We start from the raw sequence: 6000 nt of genomic DNA, 5'->3' as shown, positions 1-6000 counted from the left end.
CATATTTTAAGATGATTTGTTCCAACTCTCGGAAGTAAGTCCATAGTACTTTGATAGGGATTGCACTGAATGTGTAAATTGTCCTGGGTAACATTGACATTTTCACAATATTAATTCTTCCATTCCATGAGCATGGAATATGTTTCCATCTCTTTGTGTCTTCCTCAATTTCTTTCAGAAGTGTTCTGTAGTTTTTAGGGTACAGATCCTTTACCTCTTTAGTTAGGTTTATTCCTAGGTATCTTATGCTTTTGGGTGCAATGGTAAATGGGATTGACTCCTTAATTTCTCTTTCTTCAGTCTCATTGTTAGTATATAGAAATGCCACTGATTTCTGGGCATTGATTTTGTATCCTACCACACTGCCGAATTGCTGTATGAGTTCTAGCAATCTTGGGGTGGAGTCTTTTGGGTTTTCTAGGTACAGTACCATGTAATCTGTGAAGAGGGAGTGTTTGACTTCTTCTCTGCCAATTTGAGTGCCTTTTATTTATTTTTGTTGTCTGATTGCTGAGGCTAGGACTTCCAGTACTATGTTGAATAGCAGTGGTGAGAGTGGACATCCGTCAATCTATTACATTGATTGCTTTAGGAGTATTGATCCCACCTTGCATCCCAGGGATAAATCCCACTTGGTCAATGGTGAATAATCTTCTTAATATACTGTTGGATCCTATTGGCTAGTATCTTGTTGAGAATTTTTGCATCCATGTTCATCAGGGATATTGGGTCTATAATTCTCCTTTTTGGTGGGGTCTTTGTCTGGTTTTGGAATTAAGGTGATGCTGGCCTCATAATATGAGTTTGGAAGTATTTCATCCCTTTCCATTTTTTGGAACAGCTTTAGTAGAATAGGTATTGTTTCTTGTTTAAATATTTGACTGAATTCCCCTGGGAAGCCATCTGGCCCTGGACTTTTGTGTTGGGAGGTTGAAATAAACATTTCATCAGTGTGATTAAAAAATTGCTAGGAATTTCTTTTATTTAATGAAGTTATAATCTAAATAGTATAAAAATGTACAAAGGGATCAAGTATCTTTCATATATTTCCATTATCCTCTTCAAAACCCTTTACCGGAGATGCTTGGGTGTTTCCGTGATTGAGCATCTTCCTTTGGCTCAGGGCATGATCACTGGGTCCTGCGAATGAGTCCCACATCAAGCTTCCTGTATGGTGTCTCCTTCTTCCTCTGCCTGTGTTTCTGCCTCTCTTTAGGTGTCTCTCATGAACAAATAAATAAAAATGTTAAAAATAAAAAAACAAAAACAACAAAAAAACAAATACCTTTACTCTCTTCTTTGTATTTATCTATACAACTAGATAAAAGTTATTCTTAGAAAAGGAATGAAAGACAGTAGTAGTAAAAATGATTTTATGTACTACCTTGGAAACAGAGTTAATACTTTGGACTAATGTAAATTATATATTTTAGTATCAACTAGTATGCTGTGTCTTAGACTGAAAACCAAAAGACATTTTAAGAGAAAAGAAAGTGTGGTTTTTGTTCTCAATTAGCACATCAAAAATTATCAGAATGGTTCCCATTCATTTTGCTGGACTCTGACTTCTTTCATGATGGTAGTTCATGTTTAGTTCTAGGAAACACTTTGATACTATTATGTCCTTTATTTTTTCTATATGTTTGCATGGAAATAATACATAAGCTCTGGTGTAGATTTTTAAATTTCCTTTTTCTTATCTCGTACGGTCTCTCCCTTTCCCCTTTATGTATACTTTTTATTCCTTATTCACCCTTTGACTAAGAGCAAGTGTATTCTTTTTACTTTAAGATTTTCTGATATTTTTCTTTCAAAATTTTGAATGAATTATTTTCTTGGCCAAATTTATTTTAATTTTCAAGAGCACTTATTAAGTTTATGAATTTAACATGTTATGGAATTTTCAGGTATTACTTCTTCTTAAGAACATTTTTCTGACATAATGTTTTTTTTTCTTAATTTGCTGTGTGTATACTTTAATCGTTGCTGTGTACATTTAATCTCTATGGTGACATCCTCAAAAATCTAGTAATCTGTAGATCCGCAGTTTTAAGTCATCGTGTAACTAGGTGGTCCAAGTTTGCCCAGGATTTTTCTGATGTTAAAAGTGAAAATGCCGTTTTCCAATAATCTCCTTATTTTAAGGAAGATAGAATGGTTGATAGTCCACTCATATCACATGGTGTCAAGGTTTGTCAACTGATACTTTCCCTTGAAATACAATTTTTTCCCACTCCAGTGGTTTCTTGGATATCAAGATGCTTTCCTCATTAATTGAATAATCATTTCTCCGTTCAAATATTATCATATAAAATTCACTGAAATTCTCCCTCTGACATGCCTTATTTTATGTACTTTAAAATGTATTTTTAAGTACTTGTGATAACCAAAATTTTCAAACCATTCCTATTAATTTAGCTATATTTCAGAAGGAGAGGTGATAAATATTTGTGATCAAACTATCATTTTTACTTCTGCTAAAACAAGTTTTATTTTTTTATTTTTTAATAATAAATTTATTTTTTATTGGTGTTCAATTTGCCAACATACAGAATAGCACCCAGGGCTCATCCCGTCAAGTGTCCCCCTCAGTGCCCATCACCCCTTCACCCACACCCCCCGCCCTCCTCCCCTTCCTAAATATATTATTTGATGAAAACGGATGAGAGATGATCATCAAGAAGATCTTTCAGACATTATATTTTATTTTGTTTTATGTTTTTATTTTAACTCCAGTACAGTTAACATGCAGAGTTATGTGTTTTAGGTATAAAATATAGTGATTCAACTATTTTATACATTACTAAATGCTCATCATGATAAATATACTCTTTAAGCCCCATCACCTAAATCGCTTATCATCCCACCCACGTCCCCCACTTTGTTCTCTATAGTTAATAATCTGTTTCTTAGTGTCACTTTCTCTTTCCTTTCCTCATTTGTTTCTTAAATTCCATACATAAGTGAAATTATATGGTATTTTTCTTTCTCTGACTTATTTTGCTTAATGTCATACTTTCTAGCTCCACTCATGTCATTGCAAATGGCAGGATTTCATTCTCTTTTGTGGCTGAATAATACTTATACCACATTTTCTTCATCCACCATCAGTCTGTGGATGATTGGACTGCTTTCATAATTTGGCTATTGCAAATAATACTGCAATAAATATGTATGCCTTTGAATTAGTGTTTTTGTATTTGGGGTAAATAACCAGTAGCATTATTACTGGATCATATGGCATTTCTATTTTTAAATTTCGAGGAAGGTTCATACTGCTCTCCAGAGCGGCTGCATCAGTTTGCATTCCCACCAAATGTGCAAGAGGATTCCTTTCTCTCCACATCCCTTCCAACACATTGTTTCTTATGTTTTGATTTTAGCCAATCATACAAGCCACTGTAGTTTTGACCTGCATTTTTCTGATGATGAGTAATGTTGCATCTTTTCATGTATCTGTTGGCCATCTGGATATCTTCTCTTGGTAAATGTCTGTCCATGCCTTCTTCCCATTTTTAATTGGATTTCATTTGTTTTCTGGGTATTGAGTTTTATAAGTTCTTTATATCTTTTGAATACTAAGCCTTTATCAGATATGTCATTTTCAATCATTTTCACCCATTCAGTCAATTGGCTTTTGGTTTTGTTGATCATTTCCTTTGATGTGAAGAAGCTTTTTATATTGATGTATTCCCAATTGTTTATTTTTGCTTTTATTACCCTTGCCTCAGGAGAAATATCTAGAAAAATGTTGTTATGTATAATGTCAGAAAAATCAATGCCTGTGCTTTCTTACAGGATTTTATGGTTTCAGGTCTTACATTTAGGTCTTTAATTCATTTTGAGTTCTTCTTGTGTATGATTTTATTTTTTATTATTTTTTTGTGTGTATGGTTTTAGAAAGAAGTCCAATACCATCCTTTCGCTTTTGCCATCAGTTTTCTTCACACCAATTATTGGAGAGACTGTATTTTTCCCACTGTTTATCCTTTCCTCCTTTGCAGAAGATTAATTGACCATATAATTGTGGGTTTACTTTTGGGGTTTCTTTTCTTTGAACTCATTTATGTGTCTATTTTTGTACCAAAACCATATTTTCCCAATGACTATAGATTTGTGATATAAGTCTAAGTCAGTTTCTCTTTTTTTTCTTTTTTAAGATTTCTATGGGTATTTCAAGTCTTTTGTAGTTCCATACAAATTTTAAACTGGTTTTTGTGTAAGGATCATATTGACCTTATGAAATGAATTTGGAATGTCTTCTTTATCTTCTATTATTTGGAATAGTTAGAGAATAGGCATTAACTTTTATTTAAATGTTTGATAGAATTCACCTGCAAAGATGTTAGGTCCTGGACTTTCTGGAACTTTTCTGATTATTGTTTCAATTTCTTTGCTGGGAATCGTCTGTTCAAATTTTCTATTTCTCCCTCCTTTAATTTTGCTAGATGTTCATGTTCCTAAAAATTTATCAGCTTCTAGTTTATCTAATTTGTTGTATATAATTATTTACAATATTCTCTTTTAAGTGTTTGCAATTCAATAGTGCTTTTGTTATTTCTTTCTTTCAGTTGCAATTTTGTTTATTTGAACTTTGTCTCTGTCTCCATGTCTCTCTCTTTTTTGATGAGCCTGGACAGAGGTTTACCAACCTTGTTGATCTTTTCAAAGAACCAGCTCCTGTTTTCATTGATCTTTAAAAAAATTAGTTTCTATATCATTTATTTCTGACTAATATTTATTATTTTCTTCATTCCATTGGTTTTAGGTTTCGTTTATTGTTCTTTTTCTAGCTCATTTAAGTGTAATATCAGGGTGTTTATTTGGGTTTTTCTTGCTTCTTAAATTAAGTTCATATTGCCATAAATTTCTGTCTTAGAACTGCTTTTGCTGCATCCCAATGATTTTAGAACTGTTGTGTCCATTTGCATTACTTTCCTTGTAATTTTTAATTTCTTCTTTGATTTCTTGGTTGATGCTTTCATCATTTAGTGGCATGTTAATTTAACCTTCATGTACTTTTGATCTTTCCAGATATTTCCTTGTGGTTTATTTCTATTTTCTAATTTTGTAGTCAGAAAAGAGGCATGTGTGATTTTTATCTTTTTAATTTGTTGAGACTTGTTTCATGGTCGATTATGTGATGTAATCTGGAGAATGTTCCTTGTGCAGTTGAAAATAATGTGTCTTCTGCTGTTTTAGGGTGGATTGTTCTGAATATATGTGTTAAATCCATCTGGTCCAATGCTTGTTTCTTGATTTTCTATGTAGATAATCTGTCCATTGATGTAAATCAGAAAGTAATGTCCCTACTATTATTGTGTTATTAGAAATTAATTCCTTTACGTTTTTATTAACTATTTATGTATGTGGATGCTCTGATAGTGGGTGCATATATATTTATAACTGTTATATCATCTTGTAGGATTGTCCCCTTTCTGATTATATAGTGTCCTTCTTTGTCTCCTGTTATAATCTTTGTTTCACAGTATATTTTGTTCAATATAGGGATGCTTAGGTGGCTCAGTCCATTGAGCATCCTACTCTTGATTTTGGCTCAGGTCATGATCTCAGGGTCTTGAGATCAAACCCCGCATTAGGTTCTTTGCTCAGTATGGAGTCTTCTTGTTCCTTTTCCCTTGTCCCCTACCCATGTTGTGTGCATGGATGTACACACAGTCTCTCTCTCTTTCTTAAATAAACAAATAAATAAATAACAAAATCAGTTTTAATCGTCAAGTAAGTTTAGATGTGACATGTGTCCCTTATAAGCAATACATAGATACCTCTTTTTTCCCCCCAACTCCATCACTCTATCTATATCTTTTGATTGGAGCATTTCATCCATTTATATTCAAATTAGTTATTGATAGATATGTATTTATTGTCATTTTGTTACTTGTTTTCTGGTTGTATTTATAGTTTTTCCTGATTCTTTCATCTTTCTATTTGTCACAGGTTGCTGTTTTTCTATAATGATATACGTGGGTGACTTTCTGT

This window comes from Nyctereutes procyonoides, unplaced genomic scaffold, assembly GCF_905146905.1.
Source record: "Nyctereutes procyonoides isolate TBG_1078 unplaced genomic scaffold, NYPRO_anot_genome, whole genome shotgun sequence".
Lineage (NCBI taxonomy): Eukaryota > Metazoa > Chordata > Mammalia > Carnivora > Canidae > Nyctereutes > Nyctereutes procyonoides.
The sequence above is the reverse complement of the archived record's forward strand: the minus strand, read 5'-3'. Positions refer to the sequence as shown.